The 16,699-nt window shown below is 41.6% G+C and overlaps 1 protein-coding gene and 1 non-coding gene across 2 annotated transcripts in view; both read left to right on the top strand.

The window, feature by feature from the left end:
* LOC136145497 (protocadherin-23-like) overlaps positions 1-16,699 on the top strand; it is a gene marked incomplete at its 5' end in the record, with an annotated part of 197,197 nt that overhangs the window by 68,684 nt on the left and 111,814 nt on the right. The gene's annotated exons all lie outside the window — the stretch shown is intronic.
* Positions 13,864-13,935, top strand: TRNAW-CCA (transfer RNA tryptophan (anticodon CCA)). The gene has a single exon. It is a non-coding gene; the product is annotated as a tRNA-Trp (tRNA).

Below are 16,699 nucleotides of genomic sequence, written 5' to 3'. Positions count from 1 at the left end.
ACACTGAGTTTCCAGGCTGTGAGCCACGCTGGCTTGTTATAGTCAAGATTTTGAATTGAACATTGTCTCTCTCTCTTTTTAACACTATTCTTTTCCTCGAACAGCTGACTGTCTTTGGGAGGAAATGAGATAAGGAAAGTGAAGCCCTTGGCATGAACACTCTGTAAGTGCAAGTGTAGACAGCTGTGGGATCACAAAGGAAGAAATAGTTAACTTTGCAGGAAAGTATTTAGGAAACGATTCAATAAAGGGATTACTTTAGACCAAGGAGTTTGCCAACTTGGATGGGAAACAATTATGTCTTTATTTTTCAATTAACTCCATCTGAAATTTACCGTTTATTTCCATTATGATGTGGCACACCACAGTAGAATTAGCAGAATATGGACTTTTTCACCAACAGATTTAGCTATTTTCATAGCACATTATGGTTTTTGCAGATATCTTGAAATATTATCTATGGTTGTAACTACTTTGAAGTAACAGTAGTTACTAGACCCACCTCGAGATTTTGTTATTTAACATGTTAGTAAATTACATGTTTTGTAAATCTCACATTTAACCATGTAAAAACACAAAGCTTTTATTTAATAAGAGTACCACAAAATTAAAAGGAAAATGCATATGTAATATAAAGATGCATATTCATAACAAAAATAGAGCTTCTACAGCAGATTCATGGGATTAAGGGGAAAATTCATGGCTTATCAACAAAGTGTTATGATAAGACATGTTATAGAAGAAATTTATATAGCCAATGCAAATATAAAAGTGTCTCTCTGATCCTCAGGGAAATATGAATTTAAGAGATAATTATTTAATAATACTTTGGCAGATTGCCAAAAACTAAGAGTGGAAATGTAAAGTATAAAGAGTTCAGAAAAATGAATCTTTTCATAATCTTGGTACAAAGTGGTAAATCCTATTTTTAGCACAATTTGATAATAGCTTTCAATTTTTCAAAATGTGCTTATTACTGTGGCCCCAGAAATGTTATCTTCAGAAATTTCTCTTACAAAAACACTGGCATATATGCGTATAAATATATGTACAAGAATGTTTGGCAAAGCAGTATTTCCATTGTGAAAAACTGGAAGTGACTTAAAGGTCCATTAGCGGGGGCATTTATTGATTACACTGTCACATTCAGATAATGTCACAATATGTAGTTCTGGATACATATAGCTACATCTACTGGCATGGAAACTCTTCTAAGACATGTTGCTGTAGCGGAAGTCATAGGGAAAGTGTGTGGTATAATCTTGTTTATTTAAAACATAAAAAAGCCCCCAAACTCAGCAAAATCCAGAGAGCATGGAAAATCATCTTGATGGATACAACCCTAACTCTTCCTCAACATTTCTGCTGATGGGAAGAGTCAGGGTCGGCAGGATGAGTGATGAGAGCGTTTGATTTTACCCTTCTGTGGCATTGGAGGTTTTGTGCATGTATTACTGCATAGTCAAGTTAAAGGAAGACATTGTAGAAAATTATCACATTTACAATGACAAACATATAGATGACTTAGGAATAAACCCACCAGGAACTGTGCAGGACTTGTAGAAAGAGAACTATTAAATTTTATTGAGGTATATAAAAGAAAGCCCAAATAAATGGAGAGATGTACCAGGTTCTTGACTTGGATGATTCCATATAAGTTTATAGATTTTTAGTGCAAATCTCTCTAGTCAAAATCCATGGGAAATTAAAGCTTACAACATGATCCTAAAGTGCTTCTGCAAGAATAAAAAAAAAGTTAAGAATTGCTTAAGAAATCTTGAAAAGAATAATGAGCATGTGCCTGGGCAGCCAGATATTAAAGAGTATTATAAAATTAAAATAATGGAAATAGTGAATACTTGGCCCATGATTGGACAAGAGGACCCATTTAATGGAACAGAAAGCCAGAAATTAGTTGGCTGTCCACAGCAATCTGGGCCTTGATTGGCCTTATCTACTGGAGACTCACAGGCTGCTGAGCTGGCTGTGATTAGCCACGGTGGACCGTTGCCAGGCTTGGCTGGTATCTGCTCTTCCTACTGCAGTTTGTGCCCACTCAGTGTTTGGCGCCCTATTTTGTGTGCAGAGAAAGGACAATCATGTGATTGGGTTTATCTGGCAAGCTGATTTTAGGGGCAAACGTCTTGTTACTGTGGTCTCCTTGGGTCGGGGTAGGGGGGTGTTATGAGTGTCTGCCTGAGAGCATGTTGGTGTACAGAGGAATTGATGAGTGTTATTCCTGAAGTAAAATTTGAACTTCTGCTTTATGACATTTAAGAAAAAAAGGATTTAGGTTATTAAAATTTATTTTATTATTTTTGTTGAAGTGTAGTTGATTTATAATATTAGTTTCGGGTGTACTAAAAATTCAATATTTTTATAGATTATATTCCATTTAAAGTTATTACAGAGTAGTGTTGTTCAGTTGCTCAGTTGTGTCCGACTCTTTGTGGCCCCATGGACTGCAGCACGCTAGGCCTCCAGCACGCTAGGCCTCTCTGTCCTTCACCATCTCCTGGAGCTTGCTCACACTCATGTCCATTGAGTCAGTGATGCCGTCCAAACATCTCATCCCCTGTTGCCCTCTTCTCCTCCTGCCCTCAATCTTTCCCAACATCAGGGTCTTTTACAATGAGTTGGCTCTTCACATCAGATGGCCAAAGGATTGGAGCTTCAGCTTCAGCGTCAGTCCTTCCAATGAATATTTAGGGTTGATTTCCTTTAGGATTGACTGGTTGGATCTCCTTGCAGTCCAAGGGACTCTCAAGAGTCTTCTCAAACACCTTGGTTTGAAAGCATCAATTCTTTGGTGCTCAGCTTTCTTTATAGTCCAACTCTCACATCCATACATGACCACTGGAAAAACTATAACCTTGACTAGACGGACCTTTGTTGGCAAAGTAATGTCTCTGCTTTTTAATATGCTATCTAGGTTGGTCATAACTTCCTTCCAAGGAGTAAGCATCTTTTAATTTCGTGGCTGCAATCACCATCTGCAATTATTTTGGAGCCCAGAAAAAGAAAGTCAGCCACTGTTTCCACTGTTTCCCATCTATTTGCCATGAAGTGATGGGATCAGATGTCATGATCTTATTTTTCTGAATGTTGAGCTTTAAGCCAACTTTTTCACTCTGCGCTTTCACTTTCATCAAGAGGCTCTTTAGTTCCTCTTCACTTTCTTCCATAAGGGTGGTGTCATCTGCATATCTGAGGTTATTGATATTTCGTCTGGCAATCTTGATTCCAGCTTGTGCTTCTTCCAGTTCAGTGTTTCTCATGATGTACTCTGCATATAAGTTAAATAAGCAGGGTGACAATATACAGCTTTGACGTACTCCTTTTCCCATTTGGAACCAGTCTGTTGTTCCATGTCTAGTTCTAACTGTTGCTTCCTGACCTGCATACAGGTTTCTCAAGAGGCAGGTCTTTTGCCATGCACGTCTTTCGCCATGCAGGTCATTTGCAGTTCTGTTGCTATTTTTTTGAAGAATCTTCATACTGTTTTCCATGGTTACTGCATCAATTTACATTCCCATCAATAGTGTATGAGGGTTTCCCTTTTTCCAATCCTTGCCAACACTTGTTATTTGTTGTCTTTTGTTAATAGTCTTTCTGATGGGTAGGAGGTACTACCTCACTGTGTTTTTTATTTGCATTTCCCTTATGATTAGTGAGGTTGAGCATCTTTTCATGTGCCTGTTGCCATCTGTGTCTCTTCTTTGGGAAAATGTCTATTGAGGGCCTCTGTCCTTTTTAAAAAATCAGTTGGTTTGTTTTTTTGCTATTGAGTTGTATGAGTTGTTTACATATTTTGGATATTAACCCCTATTGGACATATCATTTGTAAATATTCTCTCACATTCAGTACTTACCTTTTCCTTTTGTTGATGCCTTCCTCTGCTGTGCAAAATATTTTTAGTTTGATGTAGTCATTTTTATTTTTGCTTTTGTTTCCCTTACAAAAGAGAGAGCTTTGAAAACAGATTGCTAAGAGAAATGTCAAAGAGCATACTGCCTATGTTTCCTTCTAAAAGTTTTATGGGTTCAAATTTTACATTTAAGTCTTTAGTGCATCTAGGATTCGTTTTTGCACATGGCATTAAAAGATGGACTAGTATCATTCCTTTACATGTAACTGTCTAGTTTTCTGAATGCCGCTTGTTAAAGAGACTATATTTCCCCATTATATTTTCTCTTAAAAGACACGGATCATCAGATTTCACCCATCTAATTCAACACGACCTCATCTTAACTTGGTTACATCTGCAAAAACTGTATTTCCAATACAGTCTAATTCACAGGTACCAGAGTTTGGAACTTGAACGTAACTTTTGGGGAGACACATTCAAACCACTACAGGAAGGAATCAGTTACTAGAGCCAGTTGGGGGGAGAGAGAGGGGGTGAGCTAGAGAGAGAGGTTAGGCAGAGGGTTCTGCCGAGGCCTCCCTTCAGAAGCTGATGACTCTGTGAAGATGAGCCAGGAAACAGATGCTCTGATCTTCCGCTCTCTGATCTCCTGCTCCGCCTCCTTTAGGCTGAGCTCCCTGGGAGTCCAGAGAGTGAGGGAGCCTCAGGATGTGATCCTCAGGGTGAGTCTTGAGGGCACAGAGCAAGGTGGACAAAAGTAGAGATGGGATTTGGGACATAAATGTTAGGTTTCTTGAAGCTCCCCCGCTTCTTTTTCTCATCCCATCACTCCCCCATTTCCTAAAAGTTGTTCTCCACACCTGTTCTTTTAGTGACCACTTTCCCTTTGTAAACTCAAGTGGTGGCAGGTGAAATATTAAATACCAGTCAGTTCAGTCTCTCAGTCGTGTCCGGCTCTTTGCGACCCCATGGACTGCAGCAGTCTTGGCATCTCTGTCTACCACCAACTCCCAGAGCTTGCTCAAACTCATGTCTGTTGAATCAGTGATGCCATCCCACCATCTCATCCTCTGTCGTCCCCTTCTCCTCCTGCCTTCAATCTTTCCCAGCATCAGGGTCTTTTCCAATGAGTCACTTCTTCACATCAGGTGGCTTCAGCTTCAGTATCAGTCCTTCCATTGAATATTCAGGACTGATTTCCTTTACAATTGACTGGCTTGATCTCCTTGCTGTCCAAGGAACTCTCAAGAGTCTTTTCCAGTACCACTGTTAAGAAGCATCAATTCTTCACTGCTCAGCCTTCTTTATATTCCAACTCTCACATCCATACATGACTACTGGAAAAACCATATTTTTGACTATATGGACCTTTGTCAGCAAAGTAATGTCTCTGCTTTTTAATATGCTATCTAGGTTGGTTATAGCTTTTCTTCCAAGAAGCAAACATCTTTTAATTTCATGCTTCTGTCACCATCTGCAAAGATTTTGGAGCCCAAGAAAATGAAGTCTGTCACTGTTTCCATTGTTTCCATCTATTTGCTATGAAGTGATGGGACTGGATGCCATGATCTTAATTTTTATTAAATATAGGTAACCAAAATATATTGTTGTTGTTTAGTCGCTAAGTCATGTTTGACTCTTTTGCAACCCCATGGACTGTAGCCGACCAGGCTCCTCTGTCCATAGGATTTTCAAGGCAGGGATACTGGAGTGGGTTGCCATTTCCTTCTCCAGGGGATCTTCCTGACCCAGGGAGTGAACCCGAGTCTCCTGCATTGATGGCAGAATTCTTTACTGCTGAGCCACCAGGGAAGCCCAACTGAAATATACATCCAGGCTCAAAAGAACAACTTCTTCTCTGCGGAACAAATGAAGAATGGTTATTTAAGCCAAAGCCCTAGGCTTCTGCATTGATTCTGGGATATCTGGAAGCAGGAAGTGGTGGCTAGTTCAGCTTCTGCAGATAGAGAGGACTGATGGTCTAAGGGCTCTGAACCAGGTGGCCACAAAGGGAAGCAGGCTTCCCGTGGGCTTTGAGGCTGGAAGTATGATATTTCAGTGTCCCCGTGGAGTAGAAGCCTTTTAATGCCATCACAAGTCTTGAAAGAGATTCAGTTGATCAGTGTTACTATCTGCATAGAAAAATTCAGGAAAATATGTCAGCTAATTATTGGATGACTTCCTGAACAATGCATAGAAACTCAAAAGCATTCCTAAATACCAGTAAGAAACAATGAGACATTGTCAGATAAGGTAGCTAATCTTTTAACAAAATATATCTAATAAAAGATGTGCAAGAAAATTTCTGAGTTAACTTCAAACCAGTGTTGAGGGATGACAGTTGAACAAACACCACTTATGATGTAATCAAAATGCAGCTTTAATTTTGTCTCTTAAAATGTGTCTAAAAGAGGAGGTTGTCCCCACACTTGGACTGCAGCTTGCACTATCATTTCTGATGACTCTCAGGTAACGGGGACTTGTGTTCTCTTTTAAATTACATGCACAGCCTTATTTCAGTAAATAAAATATCCAGTCCTCCATGATAGCCAAAGCTCAAAATATAATTTAGTGTCAAATCTCTCCCTTACTCGAGGTGAGGTCTCTTTACTATTTCTCTTGTGATATTTAAAGATGTTAATACTCCCATAAATTGACCTGTAGACTTGATGCAGTTCAGTTCAGTCATTCAGTCATGTCCAACTCTTTGTGACCCCATGGACTGCAGCACGCCAAGCTTCCCTGTCCATTACCAATCCCTGAGATTACTCAAACTCATGTCCATTGAGTCGGCGTTGCCATCCAACCATCTCATCCTCTGTCATCCCCTTCTCCTCCCGCCTTCAATCTTTCCCAGCATCAGGTCTTTTCCAATGAGTCAGTTCTTTGCATCAGGTGGCCAAAGTATTGGAGTTTCAGCTTCAGCATCAGTCTGATTTCATTTACAATTGACTGGTTGGATCTCCTTGCAGTCCACGGGACTCTCAAGAGTCTTCTCCAACACCACAGTGCAAAAGCATCAATTCTTCAGTGCTCAGCTTTCTTTACAGTCCAACTCTCACATCTATACATGACTACTGGAAATATAAATCTTGGAGTGGGGGGTGGGGGAGTGGGGGCATCCCACCCCTACTAATGGTAGAGAACCCGCCTGCCAATTCAGGAAATGTAAAAGACACAGGTTTGATCCCTGGGTCAGGGAAGATCCCCTGGAGGAGGGCAGGGCAACCCACTCCAGTATTCTTGCCTGGAGAATCCTATGAACAGAGGAGCCTGGCGGGCTACAGTCCATAGGGTTACAAAGAGTCAGACATGACTGAAGGGACTTAGTGTGCATGCACCATATAAATCCCAGTGTTTTGTGGGGTTTTTTGTTGGACTTTGATCAATTGATTCTCAAGTGTATGTGAACATGAAGAGGGCCAATCATGACAAGGCAGTTTTGCAAAAGAAGAAGGGGGCCAGGGTCCTTGAGCTACCAGGCAGGAAGACTTATTATTAAAGCATAGTAATTAAGATCACATTATTACTGGTATAGGAATGGACAAGTCAATCCATGGAACCCAGAAACAGACTCACACATATGACACTTGATTTTTTTCAGAAGTGGCACTGCAGAGTCACAGGGCAAGATGGTCTTTTTTCATTAAATGGTGCTAGGACAATTGAGAATTTATAGAGAAAAAATGAAATTGAATCCCCAAAAGCAGTTGTAGTAGATGATGCAGAAATTGAATCCTAAAATTAGTTGTTTGGAATAAATTAATTAAAAAAATCAGAAAAGTAGTTTTTTGAGGTGTTACAAGGCTGCATACATTTTTGAGGCCCATCGATAATGCCACAGCATACAAGTCATGCTTAGATTTTAAAAGATCCATAATTCAGACTGTAGCTGTAAGATGGGTCCACGAATTGTACAGTGCCTTCTGCTCCACAGAAGAGACCATTGGACTATAGTTAACTCCTTATCCTGGGGCGTTAATTCTCACATGTTCTCAAGGAGAATACTATTGTTTCCAAAAATGGGGTCTGACTACTCGCTGCTCAAAAACCAATACTCCAGAAGCAAGGTTGGTGGAAAGTTTGCTTTATTGCAGAGACCAGCAACCAGGGGAGAGGGCAGACTTGTGTCCAAAGGCTGACTCCCCCAGTGGCAATCAGTGGGCAAAAGCATTTATAGGCTGGGGGAGGGGCTACCTGTAGAAGCAGTACAGTTAGCTCTGACAGTCATCTTGAAATTGGTCATGCGGTGGTATGACCAAAATCATCTTGATTGTTTTAAGTAGAGTTAATCTTGAGTTCCAGGGTTGGTTTGTTCCCATTTCCTTGAAGCCAGTTTTCAGAATTGTGGCAGCTGATGTCATGGCTACAAGACAGCTCAATGGATGTGGCTCAGAATATTACCTATAAGTCCTTGAGGAGGATCTATGGTCAAATCAAGGTCCTTGACTTTTCTTAATAATAAATGATTATCATTTTGTCTTCTTTATTGATTTTGTTTGCTTCTGCATTTTCTCACTTCTCAGATTAAATTTATCATTTGACTAAAGTTCTTCTACAGACAAAAGGCAGATGGAGAGTATGAGGGGAAGGACCATAGGATCCTACTCTGTTTCTCTAGAGGTACCTCTTATTTTTATTCTGCCTGGAATTTCCAAGGAGCTGATCAGAACACCTAAAGGACAGTGAAACAAACTTCCCTGGGTGTGGGGTGGAGGGGTTTGAACTTCTGACACTGCCTAGGCTTGAAACAAATGTCCTTTTCTCATTTAACCTTAGCCTGTCATGACTTCTTAGATGAACCTGGAAACCTTTTCATGGCCCTAGAATATGGCCTAATATTTCAGTGACATAAATGTGGTTGCTTTAAAAAAGAACATTTCATAATTGACTTCATAACAGGGTTTAGACTCTCATTTGTGCCCTGTATGTGCATGCCACGTCATCCTTTCCTGCTTGTGAAGTATCTAATGTGTGTGCCTCCTGCCTCTTCAGTTAGATTCCAAAGTGCTAAAGACAGTGATCATGGCTCATTTGAGGGGCACTTACACTGCTAGTGTTATTGAACTATTGTAATCCTGGCTGACATTTATGCTTACTCTCTGATAGGTACTTTCTATTAATATTATCAGGGCTTCCCAGGTGGCCCTAGTGGTAAGGAACCAGCCTGCCAATGCAAGAGACAAAAGAGACACAAGTTCAGTGCCTCAGTCAGGGAAGATCCCCTGGAGGAGGCGGTGGCAGCCCACTCCATCATTCTTGGCTGGAGAATCCCATGAATAGAAGAGCCTGATGGGCCGGCGTCCATTGGGTCTCAAAGACAGACTGAAGCAACTGAGCATGCACGCATGCATTAGTATTATCAAATATATTCCCTAGATACCACCATAATGTGGATAACCATTGGAATCCCTATTTTGCAGAGGTAAAAATTGAGGCCCAGATGTAAAGCGGTTTGTTGGTGATCTCACAGCTAGTCAGGAGCGGAGCTAGGGAACAATGCCATGGGAATCCTAAAGTCTTGGCTACTCACTACGGAATACTGTTTTCTATTATATACAGAAGAAACTGATTAAGAAAAGTTTTTAACTTCTATGGCAACTGAAACTGACCCTGCCTTACTTAAATAGAAAAAACATTCTTGAAAGGATATGGGATAGTTTAAAAAAGTGATCCAAAGTCTAAGAAACTAGGTTAGGAGTGTGGGCAGACACCCAGACTAGCTGGGTCACCTTGCAGAAGTGGTCAGATAAATCCACTGCTGCTAGGGGCTGCAGCCAAGGCAGAGTTGATGGCTTGTTCTTGCTTCACTTGCTCAAAAGTTTGTTTTCTTGTGACAACTTCCATTTGGCATGGACACCTGTGCATGCTCCATCTGCCAAGGGTGAAGAGAGAGAATGTGGCCTCCTCTGGCTTCCACGATGACAAGTAAGACTTGACTTCCCATCAAAACCCATGGACTGAAAGCTTCCCCACTGGAGGAGCAGCCTTAGATGTTGCACAGCCAGAAGGTGACGAACAGCCATAAGAGCCTTCTGCTTGCAGAGCGTGTTCATCCCACAGCCAGCTGCTCACCCAGAGTGACCCTTGCCACTAGTGTTCCATGCCTGGTTCCATGCCAGCAAAACGGGAGAGCTGTCTGCATAAGCCAGACTTAGGACATTAAACACCAGCCCCTTCCTGTTGCACCAGAAATACTGATCCAGTTTGTATGCTGATGCCCGATTGTGCCCTGATTTTCCTAAGATTTCACTAAGATTTTCCTGCTTTTAGAATCATAATCAAATATCCTACTAGAACCTCATACATTAATTACTTTTTCTTTTCTTTTCAAACTTCCCCTCTTTGGGGTTCTGTAAACTTATCAGTAGCATTGTCCTTTTACCCTTTTCTCTCTTTCCCATCCCCTTTGACCCCAGCATCTAAGTATTTACCAAATCTTGCATGCATGCATACTAAGACATTTCAGCCGTTTCTGACTCTCTGTGACCGTATAGACTATAGCCTGACAGGCTCCTCTGTCCATGGGATTCTCCAGGCAAGAATACTGGAGTGGGTCACCATGCCCTCCTCAAGGGGATCGTCCTCGACCCAGGGATGGAATTCGTGTCTCCTGTTTCCTTCATTGGCAGGCGAATTCTTTACCACTAGCGACACCTGGGGTCAGATGATTACCAAACTTTAGCACATTGGCCCTCTCATTTTGTTTCACCTTTGTTATTTGTTGCTTGACTTGATACTTAATGGTGGTCTTCTCAGGTGGCGCTAGTGGCCAATAACCTTTGCAGGAGACACAGGAGACTTGGGTTTGATCCTTGGGCAGAAAGATCCGCTAGAGAAGGAAATGGCAACCAACACCAGTATTCTTGCCTGGAGAATCCTATGGACAGAATATCCTGGTGGGCTACATTCCACAGGGTTGGAAAGAGTTGGACACGATTGGAGCAACTTAGCGTGCAGCATGCATACGTAATGGGATTTCATATCTCTAGTTTTCCCTCTTCCAATCTGCCTTTCCTTTTTGCTACCAAATTAAGTTTCTCTGTAGTACAGCTCAAGCCTTATTATTCTCTTGCCCCCGACTCTTTGTGGCCTCCTGGGCTTGATTGAGTTCAGGGCATCCTTTGATATGGCACCAGCCCACATCCCCAACCGAGTTCTCCACTTACTGCTTTCATCGACACTCCCTTAGCCAAGCTGGGTGTGAATATTCTAGAATATTCTGTCTGTCAGCTGCTTACAATGTGTAGGACAATTGATTGGCCTCAACTGTATATTTTATCACAAAAATCCTATGTGAAGAGCTTTTATTCTTTCCACTTTACAGATGAAGAGAAAGAGAGTTGATGCTGTGGGACTTTCTCAAGGTCACTCCTGTGTGGAGCTGAGCTTAAAGCCCTGTCTTCCCAGCTCCGAGGTCAGTGTTCTTCCCAGCACACTTCATCTCTTGGCAGCTGCCTTTTCAGTTGCCTCTGTGTGGGATACCCTTTCCCTCTATTTCTGTGTGACCAAAATTGCTCCTTCTTTCAAAACCACTCAGATGTCATCCACTCAGTAAAACATTCTTGAATCACTGTTGCTCCAAGTAACCTCTGATTCCCCAAGCATTTATCTCTCTTATAGATCAACACTTTGCATTATGGTCCTTCATATCTAGATCGTGTGAGGAGTCACAGGTGAGTTCCTTCTTCTTGCCTTACCTTGTCAAGTATTAGCACTGATGAACAGAAGCTTCCCAACCCAAAGCCCGCCAAATGTAAAAGCAGTGGTCATAAAGGATCTATGCTGTCATCAGTGACACCACGGATACCTGTTCTCTGCTAGCACCCACATCCGCTTTTCTCTGTCTGCCAATGAGAAGTCATTACAGGTGAAGTGTCTGCTGAGATGAGATAGCAAAGAGATGCTCCCACTTGTTGTGGTAGGAGGACGAGGATGGCCATGGGGAGCAGTTGGACACGGCTGGGCCCTGGGAAGAGTCTGGCATGTAATTTTGATCTAGGCAGGCTGCACATTGATCCTGAGGAAAACAGAGGCCATGAGGTCAACCATGGAAGGAGACTGGAAAAAGAAGGCAGGGTCGGGGATCAAAGAAAGGACCAAGAAAGGACCCCCTTGCCCTGGTCTGGGCACCAGGGTGTTCCAACCCAAGGGGAGCAGGTGGATTATTAGTGACAGAAGGTTTCAGTAGCCGAGTGGAGTGTGATACTGAATCCCCCCTTATTTTTCGCTCAAGGTCAGAATGGCTCCCAGAGTGTGTGTGGGCCGCGGGGAGAAGCAATCAGACATGCTTGGCTGGGGTGAGGGGCCTGTGGTGTGTGGGTGGAGAAGCTGGCAACAGGATTACTTCTAAAAAGCCCTGTTTAAAAACTTGTTATGGTTCATTTAAACCCTGTGGCTTTGGGAGTTAGCTCACAGCTACGTGTATTGCCTTAGTTAAGTGGAGTCTGATGAAGCAGAAATGTATTTTCTATTATTTGATGTAGAGGCCTGGTAGAATGGAAATTCAGTCCCTGCTACCGTGTCAGTGTCAGAGTTCCAATTTTAATGATTAAGGGGACCAGCTAATTGGTATTTGACATCTAAATGGAAGAGGGGTTTTGTATTCCTTGTAGATGTTTTTTAGCGACATTTGAAAACGCAAGTGATGTCAATCAATTAAATTATTCTATCTGGAAGAAATGTAGCTTTTACTTAGCTTAGAAATTTTGAACAGGGAAGCATTCTCCAAAGGCCACTTGAGGGACCGCACTAGCTGGGGCTGCTGCTGTCTAGTGTTTGCACGACATAGAGGGACCACAAAGCTACTTTCCCCACTGATGGCACTAGAACTTTCCAGAAGTCTTTAGTCTTTCCACTCAGCTGCAACTTTGGGACGACTTTGGTGGTCAGCCTCTGTACTGAAGGGGTGGATGCCAGCAGGCCCTGTTGGACATCTCGGTGAGTAATCGCTGTCCCCTGTTACTTGGCCGTGAACCCTGAGCCCAGAGATCCTGTTTATCTGCCGCTGTCACGGGGCACTTATCAGGAATCTGGTTTCTATGGTGAAGTCTTCTCTCCTGCTGGGAAAAGTTGTTAATTAAAAAAGAAATAGGGCTGTCAAAAATGAATCATTGAGTGTTCTGGTTATCTCTGAATTCTCTCCGTATCGTAGATGTACTTATCACAGGGGGGAAGGAATCCTACTGCAGCCTTCCTCCAGGCAGCATCCATTACCTGGCAGAGGGGGAGGCGGTATTTGCAGATAACACAATCCTGAATCTTAAACAGGATGGGCTTGAAGGAAAATAACCTTCTTGGTTTCTGTGAGGCATCTGATTTGAGGTAAAGGCTCATTCTCACAGGTCTATGGAATTTACTGAGAGCTTGTAAGGTTTCTGACAAGCTGCAGCTTTTAAAACTCCTAGTTCCACAGTTCATATATTTCTTCACAGTGTGCAATTGGGCTGTTTACCCTGAAATCCAAGAGATTCTAGGTTGATTTAATAATTCAGTCTAATGTCTGCATGATTCATTTTCTCAAAATAAAATTCATTTTAGTTGTTTAGATCTGTAGCTTGCTTTCATCTTCATTTTCTTTTACATGTTGTTTTTTTTGTCCTATCCACTGTAAATTTTCATTTTTCCACAGCCTGTATTTTCTTATTTTCTTTAGCTCCTTATAATCAGTGTGTAAAGACCAGTGAGGTTCTTTTTTTTCAAATATTGTACACATTTGTTTGGTATGTTCACAAGTTTTTCCCTTGGTTCAGTTTTAATATTGTTTGCATTCAGCTCAGTGACTTACTTCTACGTATGCCTTGAATTATAGTTGTTCAGGATCCAATTTACTTCTTTCTTCTTGAATGCTTTGATTCTTGAAGTTTCTTGCTTTTACTTTCTGTTGCAGTGCTATCTACCATTGCATGTAAAAGGAACTTTTTTTTCTTTTCCATTATATTATTATAAGATATTGAATATAGTTTCCTATACTATGCAATAGGAAAGTATATCTTCCCTGGTGGCTCAGAGGTTAAAGCATCTGCCTCCAATGCAGAAGACCCGGGTTCGATCCCTGGGTCGGGAAGATCCCCTGGAGAAGGAAATGGCAACCCACTCCAGTGTTCTTGCCTGGGAGAATTTCATGGACAGAGGAGCCTGGTAGTCTACAGTCCGCACGGTCCCAAAGAGTGGGACACGACTGAGCAACTTCACTTTCACTTTCATACTATGCAGTAAATCCTTGTTTATCTACTTTATATATAGTGATTTATGTCTGTTAATCCCAACTCCTAGTTTATCCCTTTCCCCTTACCCTTTGGTAATCATAGGTTTGCTTTCTATGTCTGTAAGTCTGTTTTTCTTTTGTAAGTAAGTTCACTTGTACTATTTTTTAGATTCCATATATTAGTGATATCATATAATATTTTTTTCTCTGACTTACTTCACTTATTGTGATATTTTCTAGGTCCACAAGTATGGCTGCAAATATTCTTTTGTAATTCATTCTTTTTTATGCCTGAATAATATTCCATTGTACATACATACCACATATTCTTTACCCATTCTTCTGTTGGTGAACACTTAGGTTGCTTCTATGTCTTGGCTCTTATAAATAGTACCACTGTGAATATTGGGGTGCATGCGTTGCTGGGTCATATGGTGACTCTATATTTTTTATTTTTTTTTTATTTATTTTTTTTTTTTTTTATTTTTTAGTTTTTTAAGGAACTTCCCTTCCCTACTCTTCTCCAGAGTGGCTGCACCAACTTACATTCCCACTAACAGTGTGGGAAGGTTTTCTTTTCTAAAGGAGCCTTTGTATACTTGGATGCCATTTACACCCTTAACAATTTGACTAGTATTTGCTAAGCTCCTACTGTGTGCTTATTCAGTATGATAAGCACATATTTTTACAGTACAACATATTTTTACAATACCACCAGCCTTCGAAGAAAATAAAATATGGTGCTTTTTGACTCTGCTGTTAAAGTGTGGTCCCTGGAATAGCAGCGTTGGCATCACCTAGGAGTTTGTTAGAAATTCAGAGGCTCAGGCCCTGCACACGATGTGCTGAACCAAGATACTCAGGTGATCTGCATACATCTTACAGTTTAAGAAGAGTGCACAGAGACATATAAAAATTTTAAGGATGTGTTAGTAGATTTTGCATGCTAGATTTTAATTATTTGTAAATTATTACTGAAATGTACAGATATAGATTACAGACTGACTTTTATTATCTCAGTGATGAAAAGAAACTCTCCTTCAAAATTGGAGAGACGTATTGCAGGGGCATTGAGCCATGTTCACTTGCTGATTTGTTGATAGTTCCACAAATTGTTTTTGAAACATCTGTATGATATAAGATGGATTGATATGTCTAATGAGACATAGATTCTGGTTTCTGGAAACTTACATTTTAACCAGAGACACAACCAGTTATTCAGTTATTAAGAAGGAATGAAGTTCTGACAAATGCTACAGCATGGGTGAAACTTGAAGTCATTGTGAAAAGAGCCAGTCACAGAAAACCACATTTTACATGACACCATTCATGTGCGCCCTGGAGAAGAAAATGGCAACTGACTCCAGTACTCTTGCCTGGAAAATCCCACGGATAGAGGAGCCTGGCAGGCTACAGTCCATGGGGTCACAGTCGGACATGACTGAGTGACTAAACCATGCTTATGAAAAGAATAGGGAAAATCTATAGGACAGAAAGTGATTTTGTGTTAGCTTAGGGCTAGAGAAAGGATATTTTCATGGAGGTCAGGGATGGATAGGGCGGCGGTTGATAAAGGGTATGGGCTTGGATAGGGCAGTGACAGATAAAGGGTATGTGTTTCTTTGGAGATGATGAAAATGTTCTGAAATTGGATGTGGTGATGGTTGTGTGTATCTATGAATATACTAAAAACCATTGAATTCTGTACTATAAATGTGTGACTCTTGTGGTATGTGAATTATATCATTAAAAGTGTTAACAGTTATTTTAGGGAAGACTAGGAGACTTGCCACCTGATGTGAAGAACTGACTCATTGGAAAAGACCCTGATGCTGGGAAAGTTTAAAGGCAGGAGGAGAAGGGGACAATGGAGAATGAGATGGTTGGATGGCATCACCAACTTGATGGACATGAATTTGAGCAAATTCCAGGAGTTGGTGATGGACACAGAGGCCTGGCATGCTGCAGTCCATGGGGTCACAAAGAGTCAGACACAACTGAGCCACCAAACTGAACTGAACTGAAGAGAAAGAGTACTGGATGCTATGAGTGTGTATATTGGAGGCTTCAGGCCTGGATGTGAAAGGCTGTTTTGATCAGGTGTCCCTTCAGCAGAGCTTTGAAGAATGGGCAGAAATAACCCGGGTAAAGGCAGGGCAGTTGAGAGCATTCCAGGAAGAGGGGCAGCACCACCTGGGGCCATGGCGGGAGGCTCTGCAGCACATGCAGACCTGCACGGCCATGTGATGGAACACGGGCCGGGAGGAGACGAGGGTCCTGGGTGCAGGTCAGGACCTGAGGGGCCCCCAGGGTGCAAGGAGTTTTATGCTAGAACAATAGACAATTACTGAAGAGCTTCAGCAATGAATAGGTGTGACTGTTTTTGATTTTTTAATCACTCTTGATTTTGGGTGGAAAATGGGTTGGATAGGGTGGATAGGGACCAATAGTAGAGATGGAAGACCTTTGTAGATCATTGCGAGTCCAAGGTTTCAACAGACGTGGTCGCAGTGGAGAAGGAAAGTAGTGCGTGTTTCAGGATATGTTCTGAAGGTGGAGTTAACACTTGCTGATGGAGTGGGGCTGGGTGAATCATGGATGACTCAGGTTTCTGATTTGTACT

Source organism: Muntiacus reevesi, chromosome 13 (genome assembly GCF_963930625.1).
Source record: "Muntiacus reevesi chromosome 13, mMunRee1.1, whole genome shotgun sequence".
NCBI lineage: Eukaryota > Metazoa > Chordata > Mammalia > Artiodactyla > Cervidae > Muntiacus > Muntiacus reevesi.
This window is presented reverse-complemented; position numbering and strand designations above follow the sequence as displayed.